The sequence below is a fragment of the Pseudonaja textilis genome, chromosome 7 (genome assembly GCF_049901715.1).
Source record: "Pseudonaja textilis isolate UNSWEBS1 chromosome 7, rPseTex1.2, whole genome shotgun sequence".
NCBI classification, from domain to species: Eukaryota; Metazoa; Chordata; class Lepidosauria; order Squamata; family Elapidae; genus Pseudonaja; species Pseudonaja textilis.
Window position 1 is genome coordinate 55,470,390 of NC_141996.1, and position 21,245 is coordinate 55,491,634.

Sequence of the window (21,245 nt, forward strand, 5' to 3'; positions counted from 1 at the left end):
TTTCTCATCTCCTTAGGGGTCATGAAGTACATCTTTGGTTTGGGTAGGTTAGCTCTTGGCACAAATTCTATGGCACAGTCAGTGGGGCAATGGGGTAGCAACATGCTGTCTTTGTCCTCACTGAATGCCTCTGGCAAGTCCCGATACTCCCTAGGGATTTGTGGGTCACCTGGGACCAGTTGCAATGCCATCATGGCACTTTCATTCCAGGCTTCATCGGACTGGGATTGGGTAAGGGCCCTCCCAATGGTTGTGGGTTGGGCCCCACCACTATCTTGAGTATGCGGTAACCTCCCTGCCACATGATAGACAGGGTCCACTTGTCCAACCATGCCAACTCCGGGATGACCAGTACTTTCACCTTTGATGCCATGGTGAAGCGGAGTCTCTCTCTGTGCCGACCTATCACCATCTTCACGGCTTCTGTGAGAAGTGATTAGTGACCCATTGACCTGTTAAAACCGTATGGGTTGGGTCATCTTTATTCGGATGCCCAGTTTTAGGACGGTGGCCAGGCTGATCAGCGGGTACAACCCATGTCAATAATTGCTTCTACTTCCCCCTGGCCTCCAGTCTTTGGCACTATGATCCATATTGGCACAGCAAAAGGGAGGAATGGGCTCACTCACCATCGGGTCATCTTCACTTCCATCATCACTGTCATGGGTCACTGGGGTTTTATCTTCCCCAGGAGGGGAGGAGGTAGGTACTTCTACAGCTTCCAGGGCAAATCCTCCCCTCTCTCATCTTTCAGGCAGGGTCTCCTTTCCCCTCATTGGACCACAAGTACCCGGTTCTGGTGTTGGGCCATTGGCAGTAGACCCCAGCCACCTCATGACTCCCTCAGTTGGAGGGGAGGGGGATTCCTGTGATTCTTCAAGCTCATCTCTTGACTGTGGGTAGGATCCTCACTGGTAAGGACTCAGCTGACTGGCAAGGACTTCCCCATTGGATATGGTGAAATACTTCGGCCCTGGTGGCTGCCTCTTAGGCAGGGGCCCTAGTTGCCTCCCTACTGAGCACATATGCACTGGAACAGTCCTCTTCTCCCTGGAACCCGACTCACCCAATGACTGGTTGCTGAGGGCTCCAGTAACTCCCTCAGGTCTAACCAGGACTCTGCGTTGCTTCAGAAGCTGGGCTTGGCTCCCCGTTGGGGCAGTCAGCTGTTCTGCGGGAATGACTTCCAATCGGGCTAGAACTACCCTCATCATCAGGCACCATCCTTTCGCCCCCCGGGGCCTTGTCTTGGTCATCATTGGCTGCCCTGGATGTTGGTAATTGGCTCCAGGACCGCCCACCAGTTGGTTGGGTGCTTCTTATGGCTAATGGGGAATCCACCAATCTGCTTGGGCCCATGGGGGTGGGGCTCTGATCAGCTGCAAAGTGGCCGGCACCAGGTAAGGGTAAAATGGCTCTGGCAGCTGCGGCAAACAGGACGAGGATCCGGGGGCGTATCCCCAGCCAGCCCTTGGTCATAGCTCCCACTGATCTGTGCTAGTCCTGCTGACCAGGGTTGTTGATTGTCAGGAAAGCAGCTTCCTACCCCGTATTGTGTTGGGTTCGGCTGTGGGCTTTGGCTGTCATGCTCCATCCTGCCAAGGCTGTTCAGGCAGTGCCTCATGTGGCCATCATGGACCGTGGGAAGGGCAGATTCAAGTAATCCAGAGCGCTTCTCCCCTTGCAGGTGACGTCTCTCGGTTCCTCCTGCCATGACTCCAGCAAACTTCCAGCCAATTCCCAAGACGATTCAGCTGGCCAGCTACCTTCCTCATCCATTTGTTAATCTTCCCTGAGTCTTCCGTCCCACTGAGGTATCCAGGGAGCAGCCAGAACCCCGGAATGTACCACCTATTGAAGCAATGGTTTTGGAGTACTGGCTTAGTATCAGGTTCCAAGTAACGTAGTCATCACAAAATGAATCCAGAGGCTTTTTAATTCCTCAAAGAACTATTTTATTCTAACTATACATCTTGGCACAATGTGGTGGAAGCCATTTACTGAAGATTTCCCGGGCTTCCACATCACTATAATCAGAAGGTTCTCATTTTTCCAAAACATTAAGTCACATTGTCCAATCAGGATATAAAATAGTTTCCTGACAACTTTCTCTGGCTGAGCAGCCATTGGAATGCAGCTGACTCATCGCTCAGCTATGTTGTTTTGGCTGGAGCTTCATCCACCTGAGTTCTTCCCCCTCCATTTCACAAGTGTGTCAAACTGAATTCATATGATGCCACCACCAAACTAAACTCAGGCTTGACAATCATTTATTACAGTCTAGATTCAGCAATCTTAAATTTTGGGTGAGTGCAGAATAATAGAATTTCATAGTGAAATTCCTGAAAATTCAGATGAGTAATTTGTATTTCAGAATTGTGTAGGGTCCCAAGTATAATATTTTCCCTGAGGCACCTTTGCAGAAATACAGTAGCAGGAGGAACAATGACAAAGGTATGAGTAATTTGATGTATCTTTCATTCTTCTATAATAATACCCATAGCGGGTGTGTGCATCTTTTTACATGTTCAAACATCTCTTTAAAAATCTTTAGTAAAAAATATAAGTTATACAAACGGTATCTCTTTCTGTCATGACAAGGCTGACATTTTTGTCAATTTGCTGTGAAGGTGAAGTGGATAGTAAAGGAAATATATGCAAGATTCTGCTGTAGGTATTCATAATGAAAGCAGAGAAAACAATGTTTGGGGCTTTTATAGTAATTGTAGTTGGACTGGGGGTGGATGAAGTTTTAAACATTTAGAGCACACCAAATTGCCTATCATTTCCATAATCAGTGAACATAAAATTTTTTGTTTAAGTATGAAGGGTAAATAAGATAAATCAGAATATCTCTATGTTTTATTTCACCATAATATATTAGACAAACATTTTGAGCCCTTACACTTATCATTAAGGTAGGGTGTCAAACTCAAGGACTGGAGACTGGATTTGGCCCATGGGGTGCTTAGATCTGGCCTGCAGGACTGCCCTGGAAACAGCAAAGGACTGGCCTGTGGTGTCTCAGCCAGTAAAAACAGGCTCCTGAGCTCCATTTTTGGCTGTGATGGTCTCCTGCAATCCTCTGATGGTGAAAATGGAGTTCTCAAGGGCTGTAGGCAGCCCTCCCGAGCTCTGTTTTCACTGGCAGAGGGTTGGAAGAGGCCTTTGCAGGCAAAAATGGAGCTCAAGAACTTATTTTCGCTGGCAGAGCACTTGGGCCACTACAGGCTCCCCAACACGAGTGACGTCGAGCTGGCCATGCCCACCTTGGCCACGCCCACCCCAGCCCCCTGAAATTGAGTTTGACACCCCTGCATTAAGTCTATTGTGCCTTATTGTTCATAATATCTACTACTGTATAAAATATTAACTCAATATGCTATACTGTTTGGAATTCTTGTGAGTTTTAACAAGATGAAGAAAAACTTCTGACAACTTTGCATATGCCAGGAATAAGAAATCACATTGAGTTCCTCATAGAATTAATTCCTAAAAGTTTGCTGTTAATTCTTATGGAATTTGAAACATTTTTCCAAGCTTGCTTGTATTTATCTCTAACAAAACCTTTAGGGGACCTTCTATTGATAACCAAGAATAAAGGCTACTATTTAATTATATTTATCAGCAATTAAAATTAGTTTCAGTCTACCTTTATGGGCATGCCAGTGGTTTGCCTTTGGGAACTTGTTCTAGAGTATTGTGCCAGCCACCCACCTCTTCAGGCCTGCTCATACTAGTATTGTCTGGCACAATGATTAAAAATGCCTTGAACAGGAATTTCCCTGACCATGTTTATTTCAAAGTTTAATTTATAGTGCAGTTCACTACTTAGTGTAAGTCAGGTGACTATCAGCTGTTATATTTAAGCAGTCACAGGTTCTCAACTATTTAAAAGTTGGAATCATGACAAAATGATTATTGTAAGATACATCAATATTTGTATCCATAGCTCACTGAGTAGCCATTCTTGTTCTCAAGAATGTGCTTTAATTAGGCACCTGTGTTTCAACAGGTAGTTTTTTCTGTGATAACATTATGCAATGTTATAGTTTCATGTTGGAAAAGAAAAAATAGCATGTGTATCTTCTATGCATTCCTGCACCCATAGTATTTTAGTCTGGATAAATGTTGTGGGAAGCATTTTGGCACATTAATCTTTCTCCTGAATTCTTATCTATGATAGAATTAACTGTATCATAAAATTATTACTGAATGATGAAATATAATGTCAATATTGAGGACCTGTATACTGCACGAGTCAAAAAGAGGGCTGTGAAAATATTTACAGACCCCTCACATCCCGGATATAAACTATTTCAATTCCTTCCCTCAAAACGACACTATAGAGCACTGCATACCAGAACAACTAGACACAAGAACAGTTTTTCCCCCGAAAGCCATCACTCTGCTAAACAAATAATTCCCTCAACACTGTTCAACTATTTACCAAGTGTACACTACTATTACTGATAATCTTCTCATCACTCCTTATCACCCATCCCCTCCCACTTGTGATTGTAGGACTGTAACTTTGTTGCTTGTATCCTTACGATTTATATTGACTGTTCCTAGTATGATTTGTTGATTGTACCCTATGACTATCATTAAGTGTTGTACGTTATGATTCTTGATTCTTAATGAATGTACCTTTTCTTTATGTATACTGAGAGTATTTATACCAAGACAAATTCCTTGTGTGTCCAATCACACTTGGCCAATAAAGTATTCTATACTATTCTATATTGGGGAGGAAAAAAAAGATCTGCTTCAATTTAAATGACCAGTTACATTTTCTGCTCAAGAGGTATGGTTTATATTTAATTATCTCTGCCTGTATTGTAAGGCTTTAGGTTTGATTTACAGAAAAGGAACTTTGGTATGTAAAGAGCATGAACGTTACACCTCTTTAAAGCAGTGGCATATTTTTTAGAAATGACAGCTTTAAAAGGTCATGTTTTTGTGCTCTTGTATACTCAGATATGATTTTTTGGGAATTAGATCTGAAGTCTTGCATCATCCTAGTGGAGTGCTTAGTTTTAAAAGAATTATATAGACATATGGCTCTATATTTTTACATTGCTTCTTCAAGTAAGTAACCTTCCTGGAAATTTTTGTCCCTTTCCTGAATCTCTGCTACCCATCCCAAATTGAAGTTTAGTTGGAGAAGAAGAATGGGAAAGCATAAAGCAATATCCTATTATGAATGAAAAGGAAGCACAAGTCCCTTAAATTCTCACCAGCACCTTGTGAGCAGAAGTTGGAGTTACTATGGCCTGGCTTTTCTGTTCACACACACTGTGATCTTTCTAGTATTATCTTAGCCTCCGTCTTTCTTTCCTTCTCTGCCAGTTTTATTTACAGTATTTATTATACCATCTTCCATTATACAGTAAACAGGGGAAAAAAGTAATCTTCATACATATTTTGAATCTATGCAATTGTTAACAATAATTATGTTGAAAAACTAAGCGGTCTGAAAATAAGGTGTTGATTAATCCCTTTTCCAGGAAGGGAAAATAGCATTGCTTATTTATATTACATGCTTATGAACACATACAGTATATATATTTTAGTAATGTGCAAAATTAATACTTAGCCTTTACCTCCCTCTCCCCCCCTCAAGGCTGAATTACTATAATGAAATTTGAAGTTGAAGTTTAAGTTATTTTGAAGTTTAAAAGTTATTTTGTTGCAAGTTCCTCCTTGTTTCTAATTACTTACATCACATAAAGCTATATAGGAACCCAAATGGATGTAATGTCAGGCATTCTGTAGCAGCCAAGAAACTGCTACTGATAGAAGGGACATTTCTTCCTCTGTTCTTTCTCCAATAACCGAGTCATAGACTTAATAGAAATATGTGTTTGTGCTGAAAGCCAATAACTATAATATAGTTCTGGAGCCTTAACAGATACCGTTAATGGAAGGAAAGTATCCTTTCAGATGATTATATTTAATTCCTTAGTCTGTTGTAATGTATTCACAAAAATAATAGAGGCAGGAAATTGTGTGTGAATGTGTATCCAGTAGAGACATTTGAATTATTTCCATCAATCCCAGATTCTGAAAAAGAAGTGATGGATGCAACAGTTTTAAGTACTTTTGATAGATTGGCTTTAAAAGCATTAAATCTTACTCACCAAACCCTTGATTCAGGCTAAAACAGGCCTGAATATGTTGGAAAGTGACTCATAAGCCCTTGAGTCAGCTACTATGGTATTGTTGCACAATAATGATGTTGCATTTTCCTTAATTTTTATTTGACCTTACACTGAATGCCCTTGATTTTTGCAGTTTATTTATTGTATCAGCCATCTCATTAATATAAAAAGAATATATGAAATATATTCTAAATATCCTAAATTAGGTTTTTCCAATCAGAAAGACTTCATTTGCCTTTTTGATTCTGAATTGTTTGTTCATTTTAATTCTTAGGGATACAAACAGTGTTTGCTTATAACTGAGATATTGTTAACCTGATCTTAGGATTTCTATATCCTTTAATATCAAACCTGATCTTAGGATTTCTATATCCTTTAATATCAAATCTCCAAACAATTTGCCTTAAACTATACTAGTCTGAGGTTTAAATGCATTCATTGTGAATAAGTATTAACTGTGTTTTAAAATAATGCTCTTAACCAATTTACATTGAATATAAAATGTATTGTAAAAGTTGAATGCTAGATGCTAGGATGGCATCTAGAACAAATTAACACCCAAACATAAGTGTCTTTAAAAGCAATATTATTACATATTTGTTTACTGTATTTGAACTCATGGTCAGGACAACATAAGTCAGAATCTTCATCAGATTTTATTCCAGCAACAGACCTATAGATTGGGCTAAGAGAAAGTATTCAATCTCATGTTTCTTAGTGAGAACCATTACTGAATCTCTTCTGTCTAAATCCAAAATCATAAGGAGATTTTATCACATTTTTCAAATAAAATATTTATTACCTATTTAAGTGTGTTAAATTGACCTATTACTAAACTAGCCCAAATCTATATACTAGCAAAATTCTCCTGTCTTTTTGTACCCTCCAGTTTGCCGAAGTGGTGCATTATATTGGAACAATTTTTGATCAAGATATTTCAAATCTCCTAACATAAAGAATGTGTTAAAATCTGGGACCCAGTACTCCTGTGGAATTGAAAATTTTGCAATGTTCATACCAGTTTGATTTAGAAAGCTGTGACTGTTCAATACCCCCTTGATTGGTTGCCCTCTCCCCTCTTTGGAACAGCTTTATAGCTCCCACTGCCTTAAGAAAGTTCAAAACATTCTCATATATCCATCTCATCCTGGGCACCCTTTTTTTGAACTATTACCATCTGGCAGACGGTACAGAATAATAAAAACAAGGACACATAGGCTGAAAAACAGCTTCTATCCCAGGGCAGTAGCTCTTTTAAATTCTGCTGTATAGTGCAGTGTTGGTGTGGTGTCGGGGGTTTCCGGTTCAATGTGTGAAGGGTGAAGGATGTGTGGTTGTGTTTATTTTCATGGTCATGGTCATGATGTGCACTGACCATGTTTGATTTCGTTGTACGAGGTGCAATGACAATAAAGTAAATTAAACTAAAATCACTTGATCATGATTTCCAATGTTCTCTTCCAGCTTCCCACAAGCAAAGTCAATAAGGAAGTCAGTAAAAAATCAGAAATTGCTTCCACTCCTGGTATATTATACATTATTCAAATATTTTTGAATCAAGGTACCTCTATTCCAGTAACTTAAAAATGTATAAAAAATCTAGGATACATTATTTCTAGGAAATTGAAATTTCCAATATGCACAGACCAGATTTATTTTTAAATTTCTGGCTATTACAGCATCCCTGACATAAACATATAGCGGGAAAGAAGAGGAGACATCATGGTCAAGAGATGGCATCAAACTTTGGAAAGCAACAAAGAGAAGGGAAGGACAAGTATCTCTGATGGGAGTTCATTCTGGTCACATCACACTGCACTACCTTTCTCTCAAGGGATGACCTAATCAACTAGACATAAGTTGATTATAAATGCAAACTACTTATTTTTGCATCTTCAAAAAAAATCCTGTGGTAACCACATATTTTAGTAAATGTCATAAATGGCAATAAAACAAACATACTGCTAATTATTAACCAAAATTAATTCCTCATGGTTAGATCAGTATTTGCTAAGTTGCAGTGGTAACTTCCATATTTTCTGTGTGGCTGATTTTAAGGTACTTGCAAATGGATCTGGAGCTGGTGGAATTCCATAATTCAGTACAGAAGAAATATATTGGGGTAAGTGATGAACTGAATACCCAGCTATCCTAGGCTTAGTAGTCCACAGGTTGCCTGGGTTTACACAGGCATTGCAGGCAATGAAGCAAGTAGGCAGATATCTGGAGTGTCACTTACTGAAATCAATAAGTAAGCATGACCCAGTAATTCAGCTTAGAGTATAATACAGAAGCCATGCTGTTGCTGTAAAGCAGGGGTGTCAAACTCAAGGCCCACGGGGTGCTTAAATCTGGCCTCTGCAGGGCTGGCCTGGAAATATCAAAGGGTCAACCCGCGGTGCCTCTGCAAGCCAAAATGGGTCAGGCAGGAGGCTCTGCACAGCTCATTTTTGGCCAACAGAGTGCTGCAGGAGCCATGGAGGCTGAAAACAAGGTGCATTTTGGTCAGCAGGGTGCTGCATGTTTAAAAGAAGAGAAAAATAGGCTTTTCTCTACTTATATCCTGTTGAAAATTGCTTGATGGAGCTGTTCCAAATGCTATAAACATTAATCTAATCCAATAAGATTGGGGAAGTTTTAAAACATCTTTGGTAGTGACATTTAAACACCAATGAACATTTACAAATCAAATTGCTCATATCCCTGTTGGGATAGAGGTTATCTTTTCTGACAGTTGAAGAGACAACATTCATTCTATGCCATGTTATCTTAATACCATGATGGCGAACCTATGGCACGCATGCCAGAGGTGGCACACAAAGCCCTCTCAGTAGGCATGTGCGCCGTCACCAGCTGATCTTCATGGGTGCCGGAGTATCTGATAACAGCCCAAAAATCGGCCCCAAAACAGGCCATTTTCAGGCCATTTTTCAGGCCATTTTTGGGTCATTTTCAGGCTGTTTTTTGGGCCTCTTTCAGGCCAAAAATGGCCTGAAAACAGCCTGGAAATTGGCCCAAAAACTAGCCCCCAAAATGGCAACAAAACAGGCATGTGTGCACCGGCCAGCTAGTCTTCAGTTTTCCAGTGCTCTGGAACATGCACTTACTGTAAGGCATCCAGAAAGTATCCATGATATCAATCACTCCAAGACATTATCTCTCCAATTGATTTATTAGAAACAGATCTGGCATGTCAAAAGCAATTTCCCAAGTGAAAGTTTTTTTGCGTGTTACACAGAATCCACCTTCTCTCCTCCCACTTCTACACTTCATAAATCACAAGAACCAATTAACTGCAACTGGAAATTCTTAATACCACATACAGAATAACCTTGAACTTTTCAACTCTAACACTCTCAAAAAAATGTGGCAGCTGAATTTCAAAGCTGACAGGCGTCCCCCCCTTGAAACATACACTGACATGCATGTACGTTCTGGTTTGATTACTCTGCTGAAAAGGTTCACCATCTGTGCCTTAGTATGTAGATAGGGTCTTTGGACAGGTTCATGCAGCAACTTGTATTTTAGTTCATCTTTCTCTTGAAATATATTGGCAAAGAAGTTTTATAGAGGGATGTGTTATCTTGTCACCTCTCTCAATTGAACAGATGTGCCATCTCTTTTAAAGGCAGTACCTGATCTACCATTTGTTGTTGAGAAAGACTGGTGCAACAACAACTCACAGCACTCTTGGATATTGAAGACAAATCCCAATCATGCCTCACTATGGTAAGAGTTTGAACCAGCTGATCCAGAGGAAGCAAGCAGGGTCTTCATGACTGTGAGCTTTGTTCCTGTGTTCTGGACCCATTCTCTTCTAGTTTATTAAGGCCTCTCAGGAGATGGCATGTGACTGCCATTTGAGCAAAAAGATGTTTATTCCCTTGTCTCTTAGACAGTCTCTTCATGAACCAGTATCTTGATCTCCTCATGAGAAGCAATTGGCTGGAGCCCTTGTGGCAACCTCAAGTGTTTCCTTGTCCAGGAGAGAGAGAAATTGTCAAGAAGATGATCTTCATTCCACCATGATCATTGGCTCCACTTTTAGAGAAGCCATCTTCAGTTTTCCATTTCTCCCTGGTAGTCCAGTTTTGTGGTTTTTAGTTTTGTGAGCCACCCAGTGGTGTGCTCTGGATTGTCATGTAAATCTAAAAGAATAAAATTAATTAATTAATTAAAGTTATGGAGCAACACCTCAAGCACTTTAGAATAACTGGATATAGGTAGTCCTTGATGTACAACCGGTCACTTAGCAACTATTCAAAGTTACTCCCAAAAAGTACTTACAGCCCAATTTCGAAGTTACAATAGGTGCACCCTCTTCCCCACCACAGTCACATGATCACATTTTGAATCCCTGGCAGTCAGCTCATTTTTGGGACCATTTGCAGAGTGCCACAATCACATGAGTGCAATTTGTAAAGATTTTTGGTTGATTTTGTTCCTATTTATGCTCCTTGATATCTCTGCAGCTGGTGTGATTGTGGTATCTATACCTCACTTTTAGCCTATTGTAGTGTGCTTTCTGTGGGGATGTCTTTGAAAGAGTCTTGGAAGATTGCAATGAAACCAGAACGCAGTTTCCAGATTTCTGTCATATATCTTCAAACTCAAGCTTGTAACACTTGTCTTGACTAAGTTGTACTAATCCAAATAGATTTCTGAGTTTAGGTGTTAATATATATCCTGGTTTGCTCCCCCTATTTATAGTAATGGCTGTTATATCTGGAGTTGTAATCAGCAGCCAAAAATAAACCAACTGTGCCTTGGATGAACAGTGGCATCTACAAAGATTAATACTTTTAATCATTCTAATTTCTTTCATTATCTTAAATGTAGTTTAAAAATGTATTTGTTTTCTTTAATCTTTCACGTGATAGTCTTGTAATATTTAGTCTGCCATCTTTTTTGCTGATGTCTTGTAGGTAGCCTATAATTTGTAAAACATACATTTTAATTTTCAAAGTTTCTTGCTATAAGACGGGTGTCAAGCTCCAGGCCTGGGGGCTGGATGTGGCCTGCGGGGTGCTTAAGAAACAATAAAAACTGAGCTCAGGGGAGCCTCTGCCAGAGAAAACTGAGCTAAGGGGGCCACTGGCAGAGGGCTGAAGGAGGCCATCATGGCCGATAATGGGGCTCAGGAGCTGCACGCGCCCCCTGAGCTCCGTTTTTGCTGGCAGAGGGATGCTTTCAGCCATTGCAGCTGAAAACTGAGCTCAGGAGCCCGTTTTCACCAGCAGAGCGCTCGTGTCACCATAGGAGTCCCCAACACAAGTGATGTCAAGCTGGCCAGGCCCACTTTGGCCATATCGCCCCGTCCCCTGCAGGTCAAACACAACCCTGAAGCAGCCCTCAATGAAATCAAGTTTGACAGCCCTGCTGTAAGATATAAGGAATTTATAGTCATGAAAAACTTTACATAAGTCAAAATAATTAAGTGTGATTTGACTCAATATGCAATTCTTCCCAGTTGGTTTATCCTTTAGTTCTAACAGATAACTTTCCTCACCAGAAATAATAGAACACAAACTGGCTTTATATGGGCTCTGTCTGCTATTCTTAATATCATTTAATTATGATCATGCTAAACAATTAATTATTCAGAGAATAAGGGAAGAATAAGGGAAGTGGAGTTCAAGATTGAAGTTAAGAGACTTCCCCCCAACACAATAGAATTTAAATAAATAGAGTACATGGGAACCAGCAACTTATTTGCTAAATCTACCTTTCCATAAGCTGAGAATCCCATTCCTTAAAGCTAGATTTAACATTCTCTGCATTTCTTCAAGGCAAGTATAGTAAAATCCCTGTACCTGAGTGTATCTGCCCATGTGGTGAAGAGGAAGTTGGAACTATTTCACATACATTATTTATATTATAAATTTTATGGATAATTAGGTCAGTGTACATTGTGGTCCTAATAGATAAATCCTCTAGGACAGGGGTCTTCAACCTTTTGGACCTCAGGGACCACCAAATTCATAATTTTAAATCCCGCGGACCACTAATATGAATCAAGTATGCTGCTTGCTGAAGCGCCTGGACTCCCACTGACAGGATGGGATCCTTCTGGCACTTAGCTTGGCTGCCTGTTTCTGCAACCTTAAATATTCAAAGAGTCATTTGGACCCGTTTCCCACAGAAAACAAAACACCGGGATCTCTCATCTCTCTCCCTCCCTCCCTCCCTCCCTTTTTCTCTTTCTCCCTCTTTCTCTCTGTGTCTTTCTTCTCCCCTCTCTCTTTCTCCCTTTCTCTCTCTCTCTCTCTTCCCCCCCCCAGTCCCTGGGTATGGGGGTGGAGAAAAAGGAACCTCTGAACTGGTGCTAGGTGGTGGGAATCTGATGTTCGGAGGCCGACAAGCCACGTGCTGAAAATCAGATGGCTGGCAGGGAGGTGAGGCAACAAGGTGATACCAGTGGTGGATGGACTGATGGGCACAGGGAGGGAGGCGCCAAGCCTCCTTCCTACTGGGCATGAGTGCTTTTGGCAAGGAGGAAGAGAAGCATGGTGGGAGGAGGCTTGGTGCCTGCCAGAGGGGCAGCAAGTGCTTTGCGGCTTCTGAGGGGAGGAGTCAAGCCTCTCCCTTGCAACATCTTCACCTGAGGGCATCACTGGCAGCTGCTCAGCCTTCTCGATAGGAAGCAGGAGGCAACACCAGTTCAGAAGTTCCTTCCCCCCCATCCCCTCGCAGGCCAGGGAACACCCAGGAAGGGCTCCGATGCCGCGATCTCTTGCACGTTACCCTCCCTTCCCGCACGCATCAGTCCATCCACCACTGGTATCACCCCTGTTGTAGACATGGGTATGCTGTGGACCACCAAAATTTTCTCACAGACCACCAGTGGTCCATGGACCACTGGTTGGCAACCTCTGCTCTAGGAGACCAGATGAATTTTACATGAATCTTCTTCAGGATTTAAAACAGTGGTTCCCAAACTTTTTCAGTCCACCACCCCCTTGGTGCCACAAACTCATCCTCAATGCCCCCCACTCAGGGGCGGGATTCAAATTTCTGTGGGCATGGCCTAATTTGAGGGTGTGGTTTGCTGGTCACGTGATTGTGTGGGTGTGGCTTGCTGGTCAAATGATGGTGGGCGTGGTTTGCTGGTCACATGACTGGTGGTGTGGCTTGCTGGTCACGTGACTGGGTGGGCGTGGTTTGGTGACTGGCAAATCAAATACAAGTGGTCCTCACTTAATGGCCAGTTGCTTAGCAAGTGTTCTAATTTATGACTTGCCTCCCCAGAACTACTTGACCTGTTTTTGGAGTTTTGACAGACATGCACGCACATCTACACATACTCCCTTCCAACCCTGCTGGAGCTGGTCATTGGACTAGAATCAGCAAAGCATCTCTGATTAGATTCTAGTAGTGAATAAAATCTAATCAGAGATGTTTTGCTGATTCTTGTTGATTGGTATTTATTTTATGTTGCTGAATTGCTTTGACATATGTGTCCCTTCTTCTGCGCAACCCAGAAGCTTTTGTGATTCTTTGCAGCAAAAATTACCGACCTCTGGCTTTGCTCTACTTTTCAAATGTGCCGGCACTGCTCCGTTCTAGGTGCTGGCCCCGCAGGTCCACCCCATTGAGCCCGCTGCACTGGAGGGACCTGCCCAAGCAAGTCCGAGCGGAGCGGTGCACCAAATCAATGGGGTGGGCCTGAGAGAGGGAAGGAGAGAGAGAAAAGGGAGAAGGAAGAAAAGAAGGAGAAAAGGGAAAGAAAGAAAAAGGAACAAAGAAAGGGGGCATGGAGTGGGGATGGGGGGGGAGAGAGAGACCTGATGCATCAGATTCAATTGAGGCCTAGTTTAGAGGCCCTTTTCCACATTGAAACATCTTTGCCAGCATCTTTGCCAGCACATTGAAACATCTTTGGCTTCTATTAATTAAAGGTTTTGTGGACGAAACATGGCCAAGACTATCAGGAAGCTCTCACATTTTGTTGAGCCTTTAAACAGGATCCATTGGACCAGATCTCCACCCTAAAAAATTACTTTCCCCAATGTATTACAGTGCCAATTCTGAAGAAGGCAAAATCAAAATGTACTGGTAAATTACAAGGAGAACACACATGCACACACTCCCTTCTAACCCTGCTGGAGCAGGTGATTGGACTAGAATAGAGATCTCGTTATCTTTCTCCTCCCTCTCTCCCTCCTTCTTTTCTTTTTCTTTCTGTCCCTTCCTTCCATCCCCCCTTTCTTTGTCCCTTTTTCTTTCTTTCCCTTTTTTCTTTCTCTTCTTTCTTTCTTTCTCTCTCTTTCTTCTCTCTTTTCCTCTCTCAGGCTCACCTCATTGACTTCATGCACCACTCCATTCGGACTTGCTTGTGCAAGGGGCTCAATGGGGTGGAACACGGCAGCGGGAGGATGTTTGAAAAGGAAAGCAAAGCCACTCTGGCTTTGCTCTCCTTTCCCAATGCTGCGTTTGGGGTGTTGTCCCGTCGCCCTGAACACGGCCGTGGGATGTTTGAAAAGGCTTTGCTTTCCTATTCCCAACACTGCATTCAGGGCACCGCCCCGCCTCCCCAAACACGGCGGTGGGATATTTGAAAAGGAGAGCAAAGCCACTCTGGCTTTGCTCTCCTTTCCCAATGCTGCATTCGGGGCGGAGCTCTTTGCACCAGTGCGTGCAAGTCAATGGGGGGATCCTGCAGGGCCTTGCCTCAAACGCAGCAGCATTTTTTCTCACCCCTGAATTTTGCCCTGCTGCTCACCTCCAGTGCTCCCCTGCTGCCTCTTAGAGCCCCCTGCTGCCCCTCTTGCCTCTCAGTGCCTCCCTAAGGTATCCCACCGCCCCCAGGGGGCGGTACCACCCACTTTGGGAACCACTGATTTAGAACCATTCATTATGTGTACAAAAGCTACATTTGCAATAAAAGTAAGATATAATTGGTTAAAAAAATAATTACAATTGGTTTAAATATTACTTTTGATCTGATACATCTATTAATGTTTTATATTTATATCACTGTGTATAACTATGTTTTTGTTATGCTAGTCATTGACCGAATAAATATTGATTGATTTGACTGATTCAAATTGCACTTTCAAAAATACACAAATAATTCTCAAAATATACACAGTATAACTGCTATCCGCTATGCTACTTAATTTTCAATTTCTCTTTCAAAAAAAAAAAATTGTGTGTAACTTAATCTGGATCACAAAGCATTGTTTTAAAAAATGACTCCAAAATAAGTAGTAGTAATGTATATAGAGATAATGTATTAATGTATATAGCAATAGCACTTATTTCACTCTCTTGCTTGAAAAATTTTCAATGTTTTTACTGAATACTGGGCTAATTTAGATTAAATATTTCTTAGGGAAAGGCATAAAATTTGCATTTTTCATATAAAGAATTAATAATTCATTACTTGCCAATATTGTTGAATACTAACAATTTGGATAATAATCTAATAGTATTTATTGCTACGTGATCTATGTGATAATTTTTGATTTAATGTATATAGCAATAGCACTTAGATTAATATACCACTTTACAGCCCTCTCGAAGTGGTTTATAAAGTCAGCATATTGCCCCCAGCAATCTGGGTCCTCATTTTATCGACCTTGGAAGGCTGAGTCAACTTGAGCTGGTGAGACTCAAACTGCCAAACTTCTTTATCATGATAACAAAGATAATACTGCTAAGCAATTGGTATTTGTCATGGTAACCCTTATGTATAAGGAAGTAGTTAATGTTTAAAACTATCTGAATCTATCATAAAGAAAATAGTCTGGGTAATTATTCTTGTTCTGTTTCCACAGATTGCATTTGACACAATAACGGCACGTGGTAGTCCAAGAACCTCAGTTGCTCATCAGTCGCTCAGTAGTCAGTGTAGATTCTGTTTCTTCGGCAGTCAGCAGCTACATCTGGCTACTGGGTCTCTGAAGACATCTTGTAGCAGCTTGTCACTGTACTTCACTCCTGACTGTTGGACAACCTAAATTACTTTTTAAACAATCACATATAAGATAAAATTATTTAATAATTATCCAAATTTATCTGCAAGTATTAAAAGTGATTCCAGTTATACACATGCACACAGAGAGAGAGAGAAGTACACACACTCACACTTCTTATTGAATTCAACAGAATTTTCTTTTAGTAATGCCCATTATAAAAACAGGTTGCAATAAACAATAAGCAGCATCTTAAAAATACTTTCACCAATTATTGCAATCTTCCATCAACCTTGTTTCATTGCCCTTTATAATAAAGATGAAATGTTTTATCCACGGGTACAATTTATTGAACACTATCTTTATTCCTTCAGGTCAGAAACAAAAAAAAGATGTTGAACAAACACCATAATCCAAATTTTTGCACTGGTTGATCATTGTAGTAACATATATATACTTCTCTCTCTCTCTCTCTCTCTCTCACACACACACACACACACACACACACCCTATGAAGAGCAGCTATGCACAGGGACATTAGAACATAGGAAGTGGGCATTGTTTCTATGGTGGATATAATTGATTCATCTATTTCAAATAGTAGTAGTTGACTGGACTCTGAAGATAATGTTGGAGTGGCTTCATCAGTTCTAGTTTGCCTGTTTAAACAACATCCAGTATCATGATGAAGATGATCCAGCTTTGGGGCCTTCACCTGGCATACAATGTAGAATACTGTGTTTGTTAAGCAACAGCTACATTGTCTGCTGGGTTTCAGGCTGTCTGGAAGTACAAAAGGAAATTGCCATGACACTGTTTTATATTATGTTGCCTACTTATCAGCACAAACTGAACTTTATAAGAAAAATATGCTGGAATCTTTCTTAATATTAAATAATTTAAATACTTCCTTTATGAACTTTTATCATTTTTATTTCAAGTTGTTATGCATTCAAAAGGATACGTTTTACATTAGCTATGTTGCATTTTATTGAAAAAAATAGAAGCATGCCAAATAATTCAAACGTATTTGGTACAAGACCATCTAGATCAGGAGTGTCAAATTTGTAGCATCATGGCACATATTGGGACTTTTTTCCCTTTCGCTAAATGGGGCGTGGGCAGCGCGTGACGCATCAGCCTGTGGGCTGGGAGTTTGACAGCCCTGATCTAGATAATCTTGTGGCATATATGTATAGAGATTATATGGTAGAATTGCTTGGGAACTCTTGTCTTTTTAGAGTGCAGGGAAATAGACTATATTTTTAGATGCTTCAGACCAGAGACTGTCAAGCCTATAACAAGATTTCTTTCCTTGAAGAAGGCTGCTTTCAGTGCAGGGATGCTGTACCAGCACCACCATTTTGGTATAATCCCAGTGATTGAACCAGATTATCATATTTTGGAATATGAAATCAAATTTGTCTTTGGAATCCTATTCATCTATAATATTCCACTGTATTTTTAAAACCAACGTAGTTTCTCTAAATTATCGCTCTATTTTCTGGCAACACTATAAGAACTATACAGTATTGAATTGACCTTTAATGACAAGGCTATGCACTAACAGTTTGCAATTTAGATAATAGAATTTCATATTTTAGTACTTATTATTTAGACATTTTACTTTTTGCACATGAGAGGGAAAATACAGTATATTAGGTACAGTGATAGGAATGAACTATTATTAAAGACGTATGAGCCACATTGCTTTGTAAAATTAATGTCCAAAAAACTGGTCATTTTAATCTATGACATTTGTCTGTCTTTGTAAATGTGGGTTGTTCTGCAGTGGCACCTGTGTATTAATGCTGCAGAATTGTTAACGAATCATTAGTAGATCAGTTATATTGCACACCACCGTTGACTTAAGTAAATAAGAGTGCTGACATTTGGGAAATTTAGTTAAATTTTCTACATAGCATTTTGCCCACCATGGTGCCAGTTATGGCATGCCCTCCTATTTTCTAGAAATAGAAACTTTAACTGTGAATTATAATGAGCAAAGAAGCAAAAAGTAAGCAATTGATGTGCCAACATGTGTATTGTAAATCATATTTTGCCTTTCACACACTATCTCCTTGAAATAATACCTTCACTGTAACTTCAAGGCCCTTCCTCCCTCCCTTCCCTGAGTTAAAAACAGCTCATATCCCATGAGTTACATACGTGAAGCAAGGGGTTTTACTCCAATGAACCACACTAGCTTAAATAGTATGAAGTTGAATTCACCATTTGGACAACGATTAACACAGGATAAAGAGATCTTCCTGAACATTTTCACAATCCTGGGATTTTATTATCCTGAATAATTAGTATTCACAAACTTGACCAGGTTGCTGTATACCCCTAGGTCAATATAATTTGGGAATAAATTCAAAATCTTTGAAGGATTCCATTTTTCCCCACTGAGAAAATTTGTATCATGTTGGCCACCATCTAGTAATTGTACCTAGTTTTAGGATCATCTTAAACATGCAAGCTGGGAAATTCTGGGAATTGAATCCACACTTCTTAAAGTTTCTGAGATTGAGAAGCACTTTCCTAGGATGTCAGTAGTTTCATAGTTGCATTCTTTAAAAAAAACTTTTGGGAGAGTGCCATTAGGGCTCAGTAATTTCTTCTTATGTATTCTCTTAAAATGTTCTCTGAAGTGTACGGTATGTCCATCCCTTTTCACTTCTTTATTATAGGCCAATTATTCCCCGGGTTGGTTTTTTGTTTCAGTTATTTATTTATTCAATTTTTATAACTGGCCATCTCAAGCAAGTGACAATGCAACACATTTAAAGCACATAATGCCTTACACTTCTAACTTTTTTCTTGTGTTAATTCATCATACATTTTATTTTTGTTACTTGACAGAAGCCTTGTTAATTTTTACAGCTTCCTGGATGCTTTTGGAGAGCTATGTTAGTCTCTTCCTTGAGTTTGCTGACCTTTTCATACATATGGAGGCATTCCAGATGAGCTTCAGTTAGCATCTTTTTATATAATAGCTAGGAATCATGAATATATTTTACTTTCTTGACTTTTCATTTCAGGCCCTTTTATTATCCACTAATACTGAGAAGTTTTCCCTTGCACAAACAAATGTAGAACTTTGGCTCCTTCTGGTGAATTCCCAGTTGCATGTGTACTAAATGTGATAGCATTACACTCACTGTTTCCTATCAGACCTACAACACATCTCTCACCAAACCATGATAATCACTTAGGATTAAATCAAGATCAATTCTTTTAGAGCACATGTTACCTGGAAATTGGATTTTTAAAAAATATGCCTCAGCATGAATGTAGCCACTTTGTAAGGGTCACTGAAGAATTATTGTTACAATTCCTTCTTTACATATGCCTCTGCTTTTTTTTCACCAGTAGCATTTTGTTCAGGTTAGGAATAGCAGATACATAAATCCAATTTGCATTTATAGCTACAGATAGATCTCAACTAATGTCCACAATTGGGACCAAAACTCCATTGGTAAGCAAGGTAGTAATTGAATTTTATGACATTTTTTGCTGTAAAGTGAATCATCATGGGTCATTAAATGAATCATGCAGTCATTAAGTAAATCAGTCTTTCTCCGATAGACTTTGCTTGTCAGAAGCCAGCTCTGAAGGTCACAAATCATGATCCCAGGACAATGCAACCATCATAAATACACGCTGGTTTGCCAAATGATTGAATTTTGATATTATGGGAATGCTGTGATGAGTGTGAGGGCTAGTTGTAAAAGACACTTTCTTCAGTGGTGGTGTAAGTTCGCTAAATAAAATTCTAGTAAATCAAGGAGTACCTATATTGTCATCCTTATTGATTCTGTGGACAAATTTCATCTTCCAATTTTAAAGCACCATTTAACTATAAATTTTCCATTTCGATTGTGAACATAAATCAAAGAGTACTTGTAACTGAGTGCAAGCAATTATTACATGATCACTGGAATTTACCATCAGTAAATTAGGTAATATAATTAGGTAATTATAGTCACTATGTACATACTTTATTTTTTATAGATATTGTATGATGGCCTGCTCTGTTGTGTGAATTGGGTTTTTCTCCCCATCTTCAATTTAAACATTTTTTTTTAAAAAAAAATTGGCTAGTTCTTTTTTTAAAAAGTAGAAAGTGAATGGACACAATAATGCATCCTAAAAATCAAAATGAGAAACACAAAACCAAATACAAAAAAAGGAAAGGTTAAAGACTCAGATGTGTATTGCAACTGTTACATAAAACTTAGGTTAACTTCCACTCAAGAAGTACACTGGTGGGGGGGGGGGGATTCCAATCTCCTTCCAGATAGTTTCATTGGATTATTTCTGTCCCTAGTATTTTAAAAGAAAAAATGCTTCCTCTTTCCCATTCGTTTTCATACCATGTATGATTTTGTACAAAGTGATAATGTCTGCTCCCAGTTAGTCTGTGATTTCCAGTTAGAATCCCAAATATTTTAGCCTTTTCTTGCTAGTCTCTTCGTATTTACAGCTGTTGCCATAGATGTCCACAGGAATACAGTAAGTGATGAAATGTCTGATTTAAGTTCTTCACTTTGTATCCTTATCTACAATGTCACAATGCACGTGTGAAAGAGCAGAGCCTTTCGTTCTTTTAGCTTAATTGTAATTAGGAATCATACCAATATCTGCTACATCCTTTCTAAGTGCTACAGACTGGTACTGCACATAGTATTCCTTAAGAAATCAATTTTCCCCTTGTTTCCATGACATTAACTTACTTTGTTCAGCTCCTTAGTAGAACAGCTTTAAGTTGTTAGCTATATCAATATTAAAATAGCATTCCCCACTTACTGTTAGAGCACCCAGGGGTTTCATCGGCCTCAAGATTCATTTTTATTTATTTCATAAATCTTATGATCTAGTCCCAGGATTTTGGGAAGTGTACATCATCAAACAAACCAAATCAATGAAATTATAAACCCAAAGGACTATTTAAAAAAGAAAAATCTAGAAAGACTGCAGCCTATTTGTTCGGGCCCAAAGCCAATTTCACTAAAACAGCTCTTACTTCTTTACACAATTGCAGCAAAGTGGGGGCTGGACTGCTTCTGGGGACAGCATTCCATAAGGTGGGGCTAACACAGAAGAAGTAAAATCTGTCACCCATCCCTTTGCAGGGCAGTCATGTAACTGGCAGTTGACC

The 21,245-nt window shown here is 39.9% G+C and overlaps 1 protein-coding gene across 7 annotated transcripts in view; it reads left to right on the forward strand.

The window, feature by feature from the left end:
• Positions 1–21,245, forward strand: part of LOC148125348 (uncharacterized) — a 167,026-nt gene that overhangs the window by 107,654 nt on the left and 38,127 nt on the right. The window contains exons 4-5 of one of the 7 annotated variants that reach the window (XR_015744369.1): positions 8,223–8,286; positions 9,793–11,007. The exons of 5 other annotated variants lie outside the window; for them this stretch is intronic. The gene's annotated coding sequence lies outside the window, so the exon portion shown is untranslated. Of the gene's footprint in view, positions 1–1,687; positions 5,615–8,222; positions 8,287–9,792; positions 11,008–21,245 lie in introns of those variants that run through there. One more of the 7 variants, XR_015744367.1, reaches the window with a different exon arrangement.